The sequence below is a fragment of the Nerophis lumbriciformis genome, linkage group LG10 (assembly GCF_033978685.3).
Source record: "Nerophis lumbriciformis linkage group LG10, RoL_Nlum_v2.1, whole genome shotgun sequence".
NCBI classification, from domain to species: domain Eukaryota; kingdom Metazoa; phylum Chordata; class Actinopteri; order Syngnathiformes; family Syngnathidae; genus Nerophis; species Nerophis lumbriciformis.
In genome coordinates this window covers 39,457,209-39,473,692 of record NC_084557.2, presented here as the reverse complement: position 1 = coordinate 39,473,692, position 16,484 = coordinate 39,457,209, and the positions used below count along the sequence as shown (strand labels likewise).

The window sequence follows — 16,484 nt, the reverse complement described above, 5'->3', positions numbered from 1 at the left end:
GTACAAGTTCAAACAAACCTTGGTCAACAAATAAATATGCTATTTCGAACAACAGTCTTACAAGACAAAGAATAAAAGAGTTTGCCAATCATGTTATGCGAGTCCATTAATTTAATGAATGAATGTTCTCTGCTGAAGTACCGTAACTGTGAAATGTAGGCTGGGTAATGACTGAATGGCCTTGAACATTCACTTGACATATTTGTGCAGTGGCAGTATCATTGACCATGAGGATTATCTGAGGTGCAATTATTGCTAGTTGAAGACTTTACCCAATACCTTGCCTTGATGACTTGAAATATAGTCAGCTATGGCAATTTTTGATAGTTTCCTATGAGACTCATCTTACTGTTAATATCAAGATCTCATTAATGAAAACTTTTGCATGACCCGTGCTGGTCTGTCAAAGACTTTACATACTAAACTCTTGTCTTGAAGATATATTGATAAGACACTGTACAAAACTATACTGTACACAAAGCACAATCGAATGTGTTTCTTGTACAAGTTCAAACAAACGTTGGTCAAATGATAAGAAATAGATATGCTATTTTGAACAAAAGAGTTTGCCAACTTTGTTATGCTAGTCCATTAATTTAATGAATGAATGTTCTGTGCTGAAGTACCGTAACTGTGAAACGTAGGCTGAATAATGACTGAATGGCCTTGAACATTCACTTGACATCTTTGTGCAGTGGCAGTATCATAGCCTATGAGGTTTATCCGAGGCGTGATTATTGCTACTTGAAAACTTTACCCAATACCCCGCCTTGATGACTTGAAATATAGTCAGCTATGGCAATTTTTGATAGTCTCCATTGAGACTCATCTTTCTGTTAACATCAAGGTCTCATTGATGCTAACATTGACATGACAGATGCTGGTCTGTCAAAGAAGCGACATCCTAAACTATTTTCTTGAAAATGTATTGATAATACACTGTACAGAACTATACTGTAGACGAAGCACAATAGAATGTGTTTCTAGTGCAAGTTCAAACAAACCTTGGTCAACAAATAAATATGCTATTTCGAACAACAGTCTTACAAGACAAAGAATAAAAGAGTTTGCAAATTATGTTATGCAAGTCCATTAATTTAATGAATGAATGTTCCGTGCTGAAGTACCGTAACTGTGAAATGTAGGCTGGGTAATGATTGCATGGCTTTGAACCTTCACTTGACATCTTTGTGCAGTGGCAGTATCATAGCCCATTAGGATTATCTGAGGTGCAATTATTGCTAGTTGAAAACGTTGCCCAATACCCCGCCTTGATGACTTGAAATATAGTCAGCTATTGCAATTTTTGATAGTCTCCATTGAGACTCATTTTACTGATAACATCCAAAGCTCATTGATAAAAACTTTTGCATGACAGGTGCTGGTCTGTCAAAGAAACTACAACCTAAACTCTTTACTTGAAAATGTATTGATAAGACACCGTACAGAACTATAATGTACACAAAGCACAATAGAATGTGTTTCTAGTACTAGTTCAAACAAACCTTTGTCAACAAATAAATATGCTATTTCGAACAACAGTCTTACAAGACAAAGAATAAAAGAGTTTGCCAATCATGTTATGCGAGTCCATTAATTTAATGAATGAATGTTCTCTGCTGAAGTACCGTAACTGTGAAATGTAGGCTGGGTAATGACTGAATGGCCTTGAACATTCACTTGACATCTTTGTGCAGTGGTAGTATCATAGCCCATGAGGATTATCTGAGGTGCAATTATTGCTAGTTGAAAACTTTAACCAATACCCTGCCTTGATGACTTGAAAAATAGCCAGCTATGGCAATTTTTGATTGTCTCCATTGAGACTCATCTTACTGATAACATCAAGATCTCATTGATGAAAACTTTTGCAAGGCAGGTGCTGGTCCGTCAAATAATCTACATCCTAAACTCTTTTCTTGAGAATGTATTGATAAGACACTGTACAGACCTATACTGTACACAAAGCACAATAAAATGTGTTTGTAGTACAAGTTCAAACAAACCTTGGTCAACAAATAAATATGCTATTTCGAACAACAGTCTTACAAAACAAAAAATAAAAGAGTTTGCCAACTTTTTTATGCGAGTCCATTAATTCAATGAATGAATGTTCTGCGCTGAAGTACCGTAACTGTGAAATGTAGGCTGGGTAATGACTGAATGGCCTTGAACATTCACTTGACATCTTTGTGCAGTGGCAGTATCATAGCCCATGAGGATTATCTGAGGTGCAATTATTGCTAGTTGAAAACTTTACCCAATACCCTGCCTTGATGACTTGTAATATAGTCAGCTATGGCAATTTTTGATAGTCTCCATTGAGACTCATCTTACTGACGACATCCATATCTCAATTATGAAAACTTTTGCGTGACAGGTGCTGGTCTGTCAAAGAAACTACAACCTAAACTCTTTTCTTGAAAATTTATTGATAAGACACCGTACAGAACTATAATGTACACAAAGCACAATAGAATGTGTTTCTAGTACAAGTTCAAACCGACCTTGGTCAACAAATAAATATGCTATTTCAAACAGTCTTACAAGACAAAGAATAAAAGAGTTTGCCAATTATGTTATGCAAGTCCATTAATTTAATGAATGAATGTTCCGTGCTGAAGTACCGTAACTGTGAAATGTAGGCTGGGTAATGACTGCATGGCCTTGAACATTCACTTGACATCTTTGTGCAGTGGCAGTATCATAGCCCATGAGGGTTATCTGAGGTGCAGTTATTGCTAGTTGAAAACTTAACCCAATACCACGCCTTGATGACTTGAAATATAGTCAGCTATTGCAATTTTTGATAGTCTCCATTGAGACTCATCTTACTGATAACATCCATATCTCATTGATAAAAACTTTTGCATGACAGGTGCTGGTCTGTCAAAGAAACTACAACCTAAACTCTTTACTTGAAAATGTATTGATAAGACACCGTACAGAACTATAATGTACACAAAGCACAATAGAATGTGTTTCTAGTACTAGCTCAAACAAACCTTTGTCAACAAATAAATATGCTATTTCGAACAACAGTCTTACAAGACAAAGAATAAAAGAGTTTGCCAATCATGTTGTGCGAGTCCATTAATTTAATGAATGAATGTTCTGTGCTGAAGTACCGTAACTGTGAAATGTAGGCTGAATAATGACTGAATGGCCTTGAACATTCACTTGACATCTTTGTGCAGTGGCAGTATCATAGCCTATGAGGTTTATCCGAGGCGTGATTATTGCTAGTTGAAAACTTTACCCAATACCCCGCCTTGATGACTTGAAATATAGTCAGCTATGGCAATTTTTGATAGTCTCCATTGAGACTCATCTTTCTGTTAACATCAAGGTCTCATTGATGCTAACATTGACATGACAGATGCTGGTCTGTCAAAGAAGCGACATCCTAAACTATTTTCTTGAAAATGTATTGATTATTATCAATACATCTGGATTATTATCAATACATCTGGACAGAACTATACTGTAGACGAAGCACAATAGAATGTGTTTCTAGTGCAAGTTCAAACAAACCTTGGTCAACAAATAAATATGCTATTTCGAACAACAGTCTTACAAGACAAAGAATAAAAGATTTTGCAAATTATGTTATGCAAGTCCATTAATTTAATGAATTAATGTTCCGTGCTGAAGTACCGTAACTGTGAAATGTAGGCTGGGTAATTATTGCATGGCCTTGAACCTTCACTTGACATCTTTGTGCAGTGGCAGTATCATAGCCCATTAGGATTATCTGAGGTGCAATTATTGCTAGTTGAAAACTTTAACCAATACCCTGCCTTGATGACTTGAAAAATAGCCAGCTATGGCAATTTTTGATTGTCTCCATTGAGACTCATCTTACTGATAACATCAAGATCTCATTGATGAAAACTTTTGCAAGGCAGGTGCTGGTTCGTCAAATAATCTACATCCTAAACTCTTTTCTTGAGAATGTATTGATAAAACACTGTACAGACCTATACTGTACACAAAGCACAATAAAATGTGTTTGTAGTACAAGTTCAAACAAGCCTTGGTCAACAAATAAATATGCTATTTCGAACAACAGTCTTACAAAACAAAAAATAAAAGAGTTTGCCAACTTTTTTATGCGAGTCCATTAATTCAATGAATGAATGTTCTGTGCTGAAGTACCGTAACTGTGAAATGTAGGCTGGGTAATGACTGAATGGCCTTGAACATTCCCTTGACATCTTTGTGCAGTGGCAGTATCATAGCCCATGAGGATTATCTGAGGTGCAATTATTGCTAGTTGAAAACTTTACCCAATACCCTGCCTTGATGACTTGTAATATAGTCAGCTATTGCAATTTTTGATAGTCTCCATTGAGACTCATCTTACTGATAACATCCATATCTCATTGATAAAAACTTTTGCATGACAGGTGCTGGTCTGTCAAAGAAACTACAACCTAAACTATTTTCTTGAAAATGTATTGATAATACACTGTACAGAACTATACTGTAGACGAAGCACAATAGAATGTGTTTCTAGTGCAAGTTCAAACAAACCTTGGTCAACAAATAAATATGCTATTTCGAACAACAGTCTTACAAGACAAAGAATAAAAGATTTTGCAAATTATGTTATGCAAGTCCATTAATTTAATGAATTAATGTTCCGTGCTGAAGTACCGTAACTGTGAAATGTAGGCTGGGTAATGATTGCATGGCCTTGAACCTTCACTTGACATCTTTGTGCAGTGGCAGTATCATAGCCCATTAGGATTATCTGAGGTGCAATTATTGCTAGTTGAAAACTTTAACCAATACCCTGCCTTGATGACTTGAAAAATAGCCAGCTATGACAATTTTTGATTGTCTCCATTGAGACTCATCTTACTGATAACATCAAGATCTCATTGATGAAAACTTTTGCAAGGCAGGTGCTGGTTCGTCAAATAATCTACATCCTAAACTCTTTTCTTGAGAATGTATTGATAAGACACTGTACAGACCTATACTGTACACAAAGCACAATAAAATGTGTTTGTAGTACAAGTTCAAACAAGCCTTGGTCAACAAATAAATATGCTATTTCGAACAACAGTCTTACAAAACAAAAAATAAAAGAGTTTGCCAACTTTTTTATGCGAGTCCATTAATTCAATGAATGAATGTTCTGTGCTGAAGTACCGTAACTGTGAAATGTAGGCTGGGTAATGACTGAATGGCCTTGAACATTCACTTGACATCTTTGTGCAGTGGCAGTATCATAGCCCATGAGGATTATCTGAGGTGCAATTATTGCTAGTTGAAAACTTTACCCAATACCCTGCCTTGATGACTTGTAATATAGTCAGCTATGGCAATTTTTGATAGTCTCCTTTGAGACTCATCTTACTGACGACATCCATATCTCAATTATGAAAACTTTTGCGTGACAGGTGCTGGTCTGTCAAAGAAACTACAACCTAAACTCTTTTCTTGAAAATTTATTGATAAGACACCGTACAGAACTATAATGTACACAAAGCACAATAGAATGTGTTTCTAGTACAAGTTCAAACAAACCTTGGTCAACAAATAAATATGCTATTTCAAACAACAGTCTTACAAGACAAAGAATAAAAGAGTTTGCCAATTATGTTATGCAAGTCCATTAATTTAATGAATGAATGTTCCGTGCTGAAGTACCGTAGCTGTGAAATGTAGGCTGGGTAATGACTGCATGGCCTTGAACATTCACTTGACATCTTTGTGCAGTGGCAGTATCATAGCCCATGAGGGTTATCTGAGGTGCAGTTATTGCTAGTTGAAAGCTTAACCCAATACCCCGCCTTGATGACTTGAAATATAGTCAGCTATTGCAATTTTTGATAGTCTCCATTGAGACTCATCTTACTGATAACATCCATATCTCATTGATAAAAACTTTTGCATGACAGGTGCTGGTCTGTCAAAGAACCTACAACCTAAACTCTTTACTTGAAAATGTATTGATAAGACACCGTACAGAACTATAATGTACACAAAGCACAATAGAATGTGTTTCTAGTACTAGTTCAAACAAACCTTTGTCAACAAATAAATATGCTATTTCGAACAACAGTCTTACAAGACAAAGAATAAAAGAGTTTGCCAATCATGTTGTGCGAGTCCATTAATTTAATGAATGAATGTTCTCTGCTGAAGTACCGTAACTGTGAAATGTAGGCTGGGTAATGACTGAATGGCCTTGAACATTCACTTGACATCTTTGTGCAGTGGTAGTATCATAGCCCATGAGGATTATCTGAGGTGCAATTATTGCTAGTTGAAAACTTTAACCAATACCCTGCCTTGATGACTTGAAAAATAGCCAGCTGTGGCAATTTTTGATAGTCTCCATTGAGACTCATCTTACTGTTAATATCAAGATCTCATTAATGAAAACTTTTGCATGACCCGTGCTGGTCTGTCAAAGACTTTACATCCTAAACTCTTGTCTTGAAGATATATTGATAAGACACTGTGCAAAACTATACTGTACACAAAGCACAATCGAATGTGTTTCTTGTACAAGTTCAAACAAACGTTGGTCAAATGATAAGAAATAGATATGCTATTTTGAACAAAAGAGTTTGCCAACTTTGTTATGCTAGTCCATTAACTTAATGAATGAATGTTCTGTGCTGAAGTACCGTAACTGTGAAATGTAGGCTGAATAATGACTGAATGGCCTTGAACATTCACTTGACATCTTTGTGCAGTGGCAGTATCATAGCCTATGAGGTTTATTCGAGGCGTGATTATTGCTAGTTGAAAACTTTACCCAATACCCCGCCTTGATGACTTGAAATATAGTCAGCTATGGCAATTTTTGATAGTCTCCATTGAGACTCATCTTTCTGTTAACATCAAGGTCTCATTGATGCTAACATTGACATGACAGATGCTGGTCTGTCAAAGAAGCGACATCCTAAACTATTTTCTTGAAAATGTATTGTAATACACTGTACAGAACTATACTGTAGACGAAGCACAATAGAATGTGTTTCTAGTGCAAGTTCAAACAAACCTTGGTCAACAAATAAATATGCTATTTCGAACAACAGTCTTACAAGACAAAGAATAAAAGATTTTGCAAATTATGTTATGCAAGTCCATTAATTTAATGAATGAATGTTCCGTGCTGATGTACCGTAACTGTGAAATGTAGGCTGGGTAATGATTGCATGGCCTTGAACCTTCACTTGACATCTTTGTGCAGTGGCAGTATCATAGCCCATGAGGGTTATCTGAGGTGCAGTTATTGCTAGTTGAAAACTTAACCCAATACCCCGCCTTGATGACTTGAAATATAGTCAGCTATTGCAATTTTTGATAGTCTCCATTGAGAGTCATCTTACTGATAACATCCATATCTCATTGATAAAAACTTTTGCATGACAGGTGCTGGTCTGTCAAAGAAACTACAACCTAAACCCTTTACTTGAAAATGTATTGATAAGACACCGTACAGAACTATAATGTACACAAAGCACAATAGAATGTGTTTGTAGTACAAGTTCAAACAAACCTTGGTCAACAAATAAATATGTTATTTCGAACAACAGTCTTACAAAACAAAAAATAAAAGAGTTTGCCAACTTTTTTATGCGAGTCCATTAATTCAATGAATGAATGTTCTGTGCTGAAGTACCGTAACTGTGAAATGTAGGCTGGGTAATGACTGAATGGCCTTGAACATTCACTTGACATCTTTGTGCAGTGGCAGTATCATAGCCCATGAGGATTATCTGAGGTGCAATTATTGCTAGTTGAAAACTTTACCCAATACCCTGCCTTGATGGCTTGTAATATAGTCAGCTATGGCAATTTTTGATAGTCTCCATTGAGACTCATCTTACTGACGACATCCATATCTCAATTATGAAAACTTTTGCGTGACAGGTGCTGGTCTGTCAAAGAAACTACAACCTAAACTCTTTTCTTGAAAATGTATTGATAAGACACCGTACAGAACTATAATGTACACAAAGCACAATAGAAAGTGTTTCTAGTACAAGTTCAAACAAACCTTGGTCAACAAATAAATATGCTATTTCAAACAGTCTTACAAGACAAAGAATAAAAGAGTTTGCCAATTATGTTATGCAAGTCCATTAATTTAATGAATGAATGTTCCGTGCTGAAGTACCGTAACTGTGAAATGTAGGCTGGGTAATGACTGCATGGCCTTGAACATTCACTTGACATCTTTGTGCAGTGGCAGTATCATAGTCCATGAGGGTTATCTGAGGTGCAGTTATTGCTAGTTGAAAACTTAACCCAATACCCCGCCTTGTTGACTTGAAATATAGTCAGCTATTGCAATTTTTGATAGTCTCCATTGAGACTCATCTTACTGATAACATCCATATCTCATTGATAAAAACTTTTGCATGACAGGTGCTGGTCTGTCAAAGAAACTACAACCTAAACTCTTTACTTGAAAATGTATTGATAAGACACCGTACAGAACTATAATGTACACAAAGCACAATAGAATGTGTTTCTAGTACTAGCTCAAACAAACCTTTGTCAACAAATAAATATGCTATTTCGAACAACAGTCTTACAAGACAAAGAATAAAAGAGTTTGCCAATCATGTTGTGCGAGTCCATTAATTTAATGAATGAATGTTCTCTGCTGAAGTACGGTAACTGTGAAATGTAGGCTGGGTAATGACTGAATGGCCTTGAACATTCACTTGACATCTTTGTGCAGTGGTAGTATCATAGCCCATGAGGATTATCTGAGGTGCAATTATTGCTAGTTGAAAACTTTAACCAATACCCTGCCTTGATGACTTGAAAAATAGCCAGCTGTGGCAATTTTTGATAGTCTCCATTGAGACTCATCTTACTGATAACATCAAGATCTCATTGATGAAAACTTTTGCAAGGCAGGTGCTGGTCCGTCAAAGAATCTACATCCTAAACTCTTTTCTTAAGAATGTATTGATAAGACACTGTACAGACCTATACTGTACACAAAGCACAATAGAATGTGTTTGTAGTACAAGTTCAAACAAACCTTGGTCAACAAATAAATATGCTATTTCGAACAACAGTCTTACAAAACAAAAAATAAAAGAGTTTGCCAACTTTTTTATGCGAGTCCATTAATTCAATGAATGAATGTTCTGTGCTGAAGTACCGTAACTGTGAAATGTAGGCTGGGTAATGACTGAATGGCCTTGAACATTCACTTGACATCTTTGTGCAGTGGCAGTATCATAGCCCATGAGGATTATCTGAGGTGCAATTATTGCTAGTTGAAAACTTTACCCAATACCCTGCCTTGATGACTTGTAATATAGTCAGCTATGGCAATTTTTGATAGTCTCCATTGAGACTCATCTTACTGACGACGTCCATATATCAATTATGAAAACTTCTGCGTGACAGGTGCTGGTCTGTCAAAGAAACTACAACCTAAACTCTTTTCTTGAAAATGTATTGATAAGACACCGTACAGCACTATAGTGTACACAAAGCACAATAGAATGTGTTTCTAGTACAAGTTCAAACAAACTTTGGTCAACAAATAAATATGCTATTTCAAACAACAGTCTTACAAGACAAAGAATAAAAGAGTTTGCCAATTATGTTATGCGAGTCCATTAATTTAATGAATGAATGTTCTCTGCTGAAGTACCGTACCTGTGAAATGTAGGCCTTGAACATTCACTTGACATCTTTGTGCAGTGGTAGTATCATAGCCCATGAGGATTATCTGAGGTGCAATTATTGCTAGTTGAAAACTTTAACCAATACCCTGCCTTGATGACTTGAAAAATAGCCAGCTTTGGCAATTTTTGATAGTCTCCATTGAGACTCATCTTACTGACGACATCCATATCTCAATTATGAAAACTTTTGCGTGACAGGTGCTGGTCTGTCAAAGAAACTACAACCTAAACTCTTTTCTTGAAAATGTATTGATAAGACACCGTACAGAACTATAATGTACACAAAGCACAATAGAATGTGTTTCTAGTACAAGTTCAAACAAACCTTGGTCAACAAATAAATATGCTATTTCAAACAACAGTCTTACAAGACAAAGAATAAAAGAGTTTGCCAATTATGTTATGCAAGTCCATTAATTTAATGAATGAATGTTCCGTGCTGAAGTACCGTAACTGTGAAATGTAGGCTGGGTAATGACTGCATGGCCTTGAACATTCACTTGACATCTTTGTGCAGTGGTAGTATCATAGCCCATGAGGGTTATCTGAGGTGCAGTTATTGCTAGTTGAAAACTTAACCCAATACCCCGCCTTGATGACTTGAAATATAGTCAGCTATTGCAAATTTTGATAGTCTCCATTGAGACTCATCTTACTGATAACATCCATATCTCATTGATAAAAACTTTTGCATGACAGGTGCTGGTCTGTCAAAGAAACTACAACCTAAACTCTTTACTTGAAAATGTATTGATAAGACACCGTACAGAACTATAATGTACACAAAGCACAATAGAATGTGTTTCTAGTACTAGTTCAAACAAACCTTTGTCAACAAATAAATATGCTATTTCGAACAACAGTCTTACAAGACAAAGAATAAAAGAGTTTGCCAATCATGTTATGCGAGTCCATTAATTTAATGAATGAATGTTCTCTGCTGAAGTACCGTAACTGTGAAATGTAGGCTGGGTAATGACTGAATGGCCTTGAACATTCACTTGACATCTTTGTGCAGTGGTAGTATCATAGCCCATGAGGATTATCTGAGGTGCAATTATTGCTAGTTGAAAACTTTAACCAATACCCTGCCTTGATGACTTGAAAAATAGCCAGCTGTGGCAATTTTTGATAGTCTCCATTGAGACTCATCTTACTGTTAATATCAAGATCTCATTAATGAAAACTTTTGCATGACCCGTGCTGGTCTGTCAAAGACTTTACATCCTAAACTCTTGTCTTGAAGATATATTGATAAGACACTGTGCAAAACTATACTGTACACAAAGCACAATCGAATGTGTTTCTTGTACAAGTTCAAACAAACGTTGGTCAAATGATAAGAAATAGATATGCTATTTTGAACAAAAGAGTTTGCCAACTTTGTTATGCTAGTCCATTAATTTAATGAATGAATGTTCTGTGCTGAAGTACCGTAACTGTGAAATGTAGGCTGAATAATGACTGAATGGCCTTGAACATTCACTTGACATCTTTGTGCAGTGGCAGTATCATAGCCCATGAGGATTATTCGAGGCGTGATTATTGCTAGTTGAAAACTTTACCCAATACCCCGCCTTGATGACTTGAAATATAGTCAGCTATGGCAATTTTTGATAGTTTCCATTGAGACTCATCTTTCTGTTAACATCAAGGTCTCATTGATGCTAACATTGACATGACAGATGCTGGTCTGTCAAAGAAGCGTCATCCTAAACTATTTTCTTGAAAATGTATTGATAATACACTGTACAGAACTATACTGTAGACGAAGCACAATAGAATGTGTTTCTAGTGCAAGTTCAAACAAACCTTGGTCAACAAATAAATATGCTATTTCGAACAACAGTCTTACAAGACAAAGAATAAAAGATTTTGCAAATTATGTTATGCAAGTCCATTAATTTAATGAATGAATGTTCCGTGCTGATGTACCGTAACTGTGAAATGTAGGCTGGGTAATGATTGCATGGCCTTGAACCTTCCCTTGACATCTTTGTGCAGTGGCAGTATCATAGCCCATTAGGATTATCTGAGGTGCAATTATTGCTAGTTGAAAATGTTACCCAATACCCTGCCTTGATGACTTGAAATATAGTCAGCTATTGCAATTTTTGATAGTCTCCATTGAGACTCATTTTACTGATAACATCCAAAGCTCATTGATAAAAACTTTTGCATGACAGGTGCTGGTCTGTCAAAGAAACTACAACCTAAACTCTTTACTTGAAAATGTATTGATAAGACACCGTACAGAACTATAATGTACACAAAGCACAATAGAATGTGTTTCTAGTACTAGTTCAAACAAACCTTTGTCAACAAATAAATATGCTATTTCGAACAACAGTCTTACAAGACAAAGAATAAAAGAGTTTGCCAATCATGTTATGCGAGTCCATTAATTTAATGAATGAATGTTCTCTGCTGAAGTACCGTAACTGTGAAATGTAGGCTGGGTAATGACTGAATGGCCTTGAACATTCACTTGACATCTTTGTGCAGTGGTAGTATCATAGCCCATGAGGATTATCTGAGGTGCAATTATTACTAGTTGAAAACTTTAACCAATACCTTGCCTCGATGACTTGAAAAATAGCCAGCTATGGCAATTTTTGATTGTCTCCATTGAGACTCATCTTACTGATAACATCAAGATCTCATTGATGAAAACTTTTGCAAGGCAGGTGCTGGTCCGTCAAATAATCTACATCCTAAACTCTTTTCTTGAGAATGTATTGATAAGACACTGTACAGACCTATACTGTACACAAAGCACAATAAATTGTGTTTGTAGTACAAGTTCAAACAAACCTTGGTCAACAAATAAATATGCTATTTCGAACAACAGTCTTACAAAACAAAAAATAAAAGAGTTTGCCAACTTTTTTATGCGAGTCCATTAATTCAATGAATGAATGTTCTGTGCTGAAGTACCATAACTGTGAAATGTAGGCTGGGTAATGACTGAATGGCCTTGAACATTCACTTGACATCTTTGTGCAGTGGCAGTATCATAGCCCATGAGGATTATCTGAGGTGCAATTATTGCTAGTTGAAAACTTTACCCAATACCCTGCCTTGATGGCTTGTAATATAGTCAGCTATGGCAATTTTTGATAGTCTCCATTGAGACTCATCTTACTGACGACATCCATATCTCAATTATGAAAACTTTTGCGTGACAGGTGCTGGTCTGTCAAAGAAACTACAACCTAAACTCTTTTCTTGAAAATTTATTGATAAGACACCGTACAGAACTATAATGTACACAAAGCACAATAGAATGTGTTTCTAGTACAAGTTCAAACAAACCTTGGTCAACAAATAAATATGCTATTTCAAACAGTCTTACAAGACAAAGAATAAAAGAGTTTGCCAATTATGTTATGCAAGTCCATTAATTTAATGAATGAATGTTCCGTGCTGAAGTACCGTAACTGTGAAATGTAGGCTGGGTAATGACTGCATGGCCTTGAACATTCACTTGACATCTTTGTGCAGTGGCAGTATCATAGCCCATTAGGATTATCTGAGGTGCAATTATTGCTAGTTGAAAACGTTACCCAATACCCTGCCTTGATGACTTGAAATATAGTCAGCTATTGCAATTTTTGATAGTCTCCATTGAGACTCATTTTACTGATAACATCCAAAGCTCATTGATAAAAACTTTTGCATGACAGGTGCTGGTCTGTCAAAGAAACTACAACCTAAACTCTTTACTTGAAAATGTATTGATAAGACACCATACAGAACTATAATGTACACAAAGCACAATAGAATGTGTTTCTAGTACTAGTTCAAACAAACCTTTGTCAACAAATAAATATGCTATTTCGAACAACAGTCTTACAAGACAAAGAATAAAAGAGTTTGCCAATCATGTTATGCGAGTCCATTAATTTAATGAATGAATGTTCTCTGCTGAAGTACCGTAACTGTGAAATGTAGGCTGGGTAATGACTGAATGGCCTTGAACATTCACTTGACATCTTTGTGCAGTGGTAGTATCATAGCCCATGAGGATTATCTGAGGTGCAATTATTACTAGTTGAAAACTTTAACCAATACCTTGCCTTGATGACTTGAAAAATAGCCAGCTATGGCAATTTTTGATTGTCTCCATTGAGACTCATCTTACTGATAACATCAAGATCTCATTGATGAAAACTTTTGCAAGGCAGGTGCTGGTCCGTCAAATAATCTACATCCTAAACTCTTTTCTTGAGAATGTATTGATAAGACACTGTACAGACCTATACTGTACACAAAGCACAATAAATTGTGTTTGTAGTACAAGTTCAAACAAACCTTGGTCAACAAATAAATATGCTATTTCGAACAACAGTCTTACAAAACAAAAAATAAAAGAGTTTGCCAACTTTTTTATGCGAGTCCATTAATTCAATGAATGAATGTTCTGTGCTGAAGTACCGTAACTGTGAAATGTAGGCTGGGTAATGACTGAATGGCCTTGAACATTCACTTGACATCTTTGTGCAGTGGCAGTATCATAGCCCATGAGGATTATCTGAGGTGCAATTATTGCTAGTTGAAAACTTTACCCAATACCCTGCCTTGATGGCTTGTAATATAGTCAGCTATGGCAATTTTTGATAGTCTCCATTGAGACTCATCTTACTGACGACATCCATATCTCAATTATGAAAACTTTTGCGTGACAGGTGCTGGTCTGTCAAAGAAACTACAACCTAAACTCTTTTCTTGAAAATTTATTGATAAGACACCGTACAGAACTATAATGTACACAAAGCACAATAGAATGTGTTTCTAGTACAAGTTCAAACAAACCTTGGTCAACAAATAAATATGCTATTTCAAACAGTCTTACAAGACAAAGAATAAAAGAGTTTGCCAATTATGTTATGCAAGTCCATTAATTTAATGAATGAATGTTCCGTGCTGAAGTACCGTAACTGTGAAATGTAGGCTGGGTAATGACTGCATGGCCTTGAACATTCACTTGACATCTTTGTGCAGTGGCAGTATCATAGTCCATGAGGGTTATCTGAGGTGCAGTTATTGCTAGTTGAAAACTTAACCCAATACCCCGCCTTGATGACTTGAAATATAGTCAGCTATTGCAATTTTTGATAGTTTTCGTTGAGACTCATCTTACTGATAACATCCATATCTCATTGATAAAAACTTTTGCATGACAGGTGCTGGTCTGTCAAAGAAACTACAACCTAAACTCGTTACTTGAAAATGTATTGATAAGACACCGTACATAACTATAATGTACACAAAGCACAATAGAATGTGTTTGTAGTACTAGCTCAAACAAACCTTTGTCAACAAATAAATATGCTATTTCGAACAACAGTCTTACAAGACAAAGAATAAAAGAGTTTGCCAATCATGTTGTGCGAGTCCATTAATTTAATGAATGAATGTTCTCTGCTGAAGTACGGTAACTGTGAAATGTAGGCTGGGTAATGACTGAATGGCCTTGAACATTCACTTGACATCTTTGTGCAGTGGTAGTATCATAGCCCATGAGGATTATCTGAGGTGCAATTATTGCTGGTTGAAAACTTTAACCAATACCCTGCCTTGATGACTTGAAAAATAGCCAGCTGTGGCAATTTTTGATAGTCTCCATTGAGACTCATCTTACTGATAACATCAAGATCTCATTGATGAAAACTTTTGCAAGGCAGGTGCTGGTCCGTCAAAGAATCTACATCCTAAACTCTTTTCTTAAGAATGTATTGATAAGACACTGTACAGACCTATACTGTACACAAAGCACAATAAAATGTGTTTGTAGTACAAGTTCAAACAAACCTTGGTCAACAAATAAATATGCTATTTCGAACAACAGTCTTACAAAACAAAAAATAAAAGAGTTTGCCAACTTTTTTATGCGAGTCCATTAATTCAATGAATGAATGTTCTGTGCTGAAGTACCGTAACTGTGAAATGTAGGCTGGGTAATGACTGAATGGCCTTGAACATTCACTTGACATCTTTGTGCAGTGGTAGTATCATAGCCCATGAGGATTATCTGAGGTGCAATTATTGCTAGTTGAAAACTTTAACCAATACCCTGCCTTGATGACTTGAAAAATAGCCAGCTGTGGCAATTTTTGATAGTCTCCATTGAGACTCATCTTACTGACGACATCCATATCTCAATTATGAAAACTTTTGCGTGACAGGTGCTGGTCTGTCAAAAAAACTACAACCTAAACTCTTTTCTTGAAAATGTATTGATAAGACACCGTACAGAACTATAATGTACACAAAGCACAATAGAATGTGTTTCTAGTACAAGTTCAAACAAACCTCGGTCAACAAATAAATATGCTATTTCAAACAACAGTCTTACAAGACAAAGAATAAAGGAGTTTGCCAATTATGTTATGCGAGTCCATTAATTTAATGAATGAATGTTCTCTGCTGAAGTACCGTAACTGTGAAATGTAGGCTGGGTAATGACTGAATGGCCTTGAACATTCACTTGACATATTTGTGCAGTGGCAGTATCATTGACCATGAGGATTATCTGAGGTGCAATTATTGCTAGTTGAAGACTTTACCCAATACCTTGCCTTGATGACTTGAAATATAGACAGCTATGGCAATTTTTGATAGTTTCCTATGAGACTCATCTTACTGTTAATATCAAGATCTCATTAATGAAAACTTTTGCATGACCCGTGCTGGTCTGTCAAAGACTTTACATCCTAAACTCTTGTCTTGAAGATATATTGATAAGACACTGTACAAAACTATACTGTACACAAAGCACAATCGAATGTGTTTCTTGTA

At 36.0% G+C, this 16,484-nt stretch overlaps 33 non-coding genes across 33 annotated transcripts; all 33 read left to right on the top strand.

The window, feature by feature from the left end:
- The first annotated feature begins 198 nt into the window (after nt 1–198).
- LOC133613017 (U4 spliceosomal RNA) lies at nt 199–339 on the top strand. Its single transcript, XR_009816348.1, has one exon. It is a non-coding gene; the product is annotated as a U4 spliceosomal RNA (small nuclear RNA).
- A 344-nt stretch (nt 340–683) lies between these two features.
- On the top strand, nt 684–824 carry LOC133612932 (U4 spliceosomal RNA). The gene has a single exon (XR_009816268.1). It is a non-coding gene; the product is annotated as a U4 spliceosomal RNA (small nuclear RNA).
- A 360-nt stretch (nt 825–1,184) lies between these two features.
- Nucleotides 1,185–1,325, top strand: LOC133612986 (U4 spliceosomal RNA). The gene has a single exon (XR_009816319.2). It is a non-coding gene; the product is annotated as a U4 spliceosomal RNA (small nuclear RNA).
- Nucleotides 1,326–1,685: 360 nt separating this feature from the next.
- Nucleotides 1,686–1,826, top strand: LOC133612901 (U4 spliceosomal RNA). Its single transcript, XR_009816238.1, has one exon. It is a non-coding gene; the product is annotated as a U4 spliceosomal RNA (small nuclear RNA).
- Nucleotides 1,827–2,186: 360 nt separating this feature from the next.
- On the top strand, nt 2,187–2,327 carry LOC133613083 (U4 spliceosomal RNA). Its single transcript, XR_009816411.1, has one exon. It is a non-coding gene; the product is annotated as a U4 spliceosomal RNA (small nuclear RNA).
- A 357-nt stretch (nt 2,328–2,684) lies between these two features.
- On the top strand, nt 2,685–2,825 carry LOC140679077 (U4 spliceosomal RNA). Its single transcript, XR_012050670.1, has one exon. It is a non-coding gene; the product is annotated as a U4 spliceosomal RNA (small nuclear RNA).
- A 360-nt stretch (nt 2,826–3,185) lies between these two features.
- Nucleotides 3,186–3,326, top strand: LOC133613079 (U4 spliceosomal RNA). Its single transcript, XR_009816407.1, has one exon. It is a non-coding gene; the product is annotated as a U4 spliceosomal RNA (small nuclear RNA).
- Nucleotides 3,327–3,714: 388 nt separating this feature from the next.
- Nucleotides 3,715–3,855, top strand: LOC133612958 (U4 spliceosomal RNA). The gene has a single exon (XR_009816292.1). It is a non-coding gene; the product is annotated as a U4 spliceosomal RNA (small nuclear RNA).
- A 360-nt stretch (nt 3,856–4,215) lies between these two features.
- Nucleotides 4,216–4,356, top strand: LOC140679066 (U4 spliceosomal RNA). Its single transcript, XR_012050659.1, has one exon. It is a non-coding gene; the product is annotated as a U4 spliceosomal RNA (small nuclear RNA).
- A 360-nt stretch (nt 4,357–4,716) lies between these two features.
- On the top strand, nt 4,717–4,857 carry LOC140679086 (U4 spliceosomal RNA). The gene has a single exon (XR_012050678.1). It is a non-coding gene; the product is annotated as a U4 spliceosomal RNA (small nuclear RNA).
- Nucleotides 4,858–5,217: 360 nt separating this feature from the next.
- On the top strand, nt 5,218–5,358 carry LOC133612799 (U4 spliceosomal RNA). The gene has a single exon (XR_009816141.2). It is a non-coding gene; the product is annotated as a U4 spliceosomal RNA (small nuclear RNA).
- A 360-nt stretch (nt 5,359–5,718) lies between these two features.
- On the top strand, nt 5,719–5,859 carry LOC133612971 (U4 spliceosomal RNA). The gene has a single exon (XR_009816304.2). It is a non-coding gene; the product is annotated as a U4 spliceosomal RNA (small nuclear RNA).
- Nucleotides 5,860–6,219: 360 nt separating this feature from the next.
- On the top strand, nt 6,220–6,360 carry LOC133612940 (U4 spliceosomal RNA). The gene has a single exon (XR_009816275.2). It is a non-coding gene; the product is annotated as a U4 spliceosomal RNA (small nuclear RNA).
- A 344-nt stretch (nt 6,361–6,704) lies between these two features.
- LOC140679097 (U4 spliceosomal RNA) lies at nt 6,705–6,845 on the top strand. Its single transcript, XR_012050689.1, has one exon. It is a non-coding gene; the product is annotated as a U4 spliceosomal RNA (small nuclear RNA).
- Nucleotides 6,846–7,204: 359 nt separating this feature from the next.
- On the top strand, nt 7,205–7,345 carry LOC133612929 (U4 spliceosomal RNA). The gene has a single exon (XR_009816265.1). It is a non-coding gene; the product is annotated as a U4 spliceosomal RNA (small nuclear RNA).
- A 360-nt stretch (nt 7,346–7,705) lies between these two features.
- Nucleotides 7,706–7,846, top strand: LOC133613022 (U4 spliceosomal RNA). Its single transcript, XR_009816353.2, has one exon. It is a non-coding gene; the product is annotated as a U4 spliceosomal RNA (small nuclear RNA).
- Nucleotides 7,847–8,203: 357 nt separating this feature from the next.
- LOC133612954 (U4 spliceosomal RNA) lies at nt 8,204–8,344 on the top strand. Its single transcript, XR_009816288.2, has one exon. It is a non-coding gene; the product is annotated as a U4 spliceosomal RNA (small nuclear RNA).
- A 360-nt stretch (nt 8,345–8,704) lies between these two features.
- Nucleotides 8,705–8,845, top strand: LOC133613029 (U4 spliceosomal RNA). The gene has a single exon (XR_009816359.2). It is a non-coding gene; the product is annotated as a U4 spliceosomal RNA (small nuclear RNA).
- A 360-nt stretch (nt 8,846–9,205) lies between these two features.
- LOC133613082 (U4 spliceosomal RNA) lies at nt 9,206–9,346 on the top strand. The gene has a single exon (XR_009816410.1). It is a non-coding gene; the product is annotated as a U4 spliceosomal RNA (small nuclear RNA).
- A 341-nt stretch (nt 9,347–9,687) lies between these two features.
- On the top strand, nt 9,688–9,828 carry LOC140679072 (U4 spliceosomal RNA). Its single transcript, XR_012050665.1, has one exon. It is a non-coding gene; the product is annotated as a U4 spliceosomal RNA (small nuclear RNA).
- A 360-nt stretch (nt 9,829–10,188) lies between these two features.
- LOC140679083 (U4 spliceosomal RNA) lies at nt 10,189–10,329 on the top strand. The gene has a single exon (XR_012050676.1). It is a non-coding gene; the product is annotated as a U4 spliceosomal RNA (small nuclear RNA).
- A 360-nt stretch (nt 10,330–10,689) lies between these two features.
- On the top strand, nt 10,690–10,830 carry LOC133613023 (U4 spliceosomal RNA). The gene has a single exon (XR_009816354.2). It is a non-coding gene; the product is annotated as a U4 spliceosomal RNA (small nuclear RNA).
- A 344-nt stretch (nt 10,831–11,174) lies between these two features.
- Nucleotides 11,175–11,315, top strand: LOC140679098 (U4 spliceosomal RNA). The gene has a single exon (XR_012050690.1). It is a non-coding gene; the product is annotated as a U4 spliceosomal RNA (small nuclear RNA).
- Nucleotides 11,316–11,675: 360 nt separating this feature from the next.
- Nucleotides 11,676–11,816, top strand: LOC133612994 (U4 spliceosomal RNA). Its single transcript, XR_009816326.2, has one exon. It is a non-coding gene; the product is annotated as a U4 spliceosomal RNA (small nuclear RNA).
- A 360-nt stretch (nt 11,817–12,176) lies between these two features.
- LOC133612960 (U4 spliceosomal RNA) lies at nt 12,177–12,317 on the top strand. Its single transcript, XR_009816294.2, has one exon. It is a non-coding gene; the product is annotated as a U4 spliceosomal RNA (small nuclear RNA).
- A 360-nt stretch (nt 12,318–12,677) lies between these two features.
- LOC133612807 (U4 spliceosomal RNA) lies at nt 12,678–12,818 on the top strand. The gene has a single exon (XR_009816149.2). It is a non-coding gene; the product is annotated as a U4 spliceosomal RNA (small nuclear RNA).
- Nucleotides 12,819–13,175: 357 nt separating this feature from the next.
- LOC133612930 (U4 spliceosomal RNA) lies at nt 13,176–13,316 on the top strand. Its single transcript, XR_009816266.2, has one exon. It is a non-coding gene; the product is annotated as a U4 spliceosomal RNA (small nuclear RNA).
- A 360-nt stretch (nt 13,317–13,676) lies between these two features.
- On the top strand, nt 13,677–13,817 carry LOC133612964 (U4 spliceosomal RNA). The gene has a single exon (XR_009816298.2). It is a non-coding gene; the product is annotated as a U4 spliceosomal RNA (small nuclear RNA).
- Nucleotides 13,818–14,177: 360 nt separating this feature from the next.
- On the top strand, nt 14,178–14,318 carry LOC140679103 (U4 spliceosomal RNA). The gene has a single exon (XR_012050695.1). It is a non-coding gene; the product is annotated as a U4 spliceosomal RNA (small nuclear RNA).
- Nucleotides 14,319–14,675: 357 nt separating this feature from the next.
- LOC133613011 (U4 spliceosomal RNA) lies at nt 14,676–14,816 on the top strand. The gene has a single exon (XR_009816342.2). It is a non-coding gene; the product is annotated as a U4 spliceosomal RNA (small nuclear RNA).
- Nucleotides 14,817–15,176: 360 nt separating this feature from the next.
- On the top strand, nt 15,177–15,317 carry LOC140679074 (U4 spliceosomal RNA). The gene has a single exon (XR_012050667.1). It is a non-coding gene; the product is annotated as a U4 spliceosomal RNA (small nuclear RNA).
- Nucleotides 15,318–15,677: 360 nt separating this feature from the next.
- LOC133613000 (U4 spliceosomal RNA) lies at nt 15,678–15,818 on the top strand. Its single transcript, XR_009816331.2, has one exon. It is a non-coding gene; the product is annotated as a U4 spliceosomal RNA (small nuclear RNA).
- A 360-nt stretch (nt 15,819–16,178) lies between these two features.
- Nucleotides 16,179–16,319, top strand: LOC140679095 (U4 spliceosomal RNA). The gene has a single exon (XR_012050687.1). It is a non-coding gene; the product is annotated as a U4 spliceosomal RNA (small nuclear RNA).
- Nucleotides 16,320–16,484: the final 165 nt, after the last annotated feature.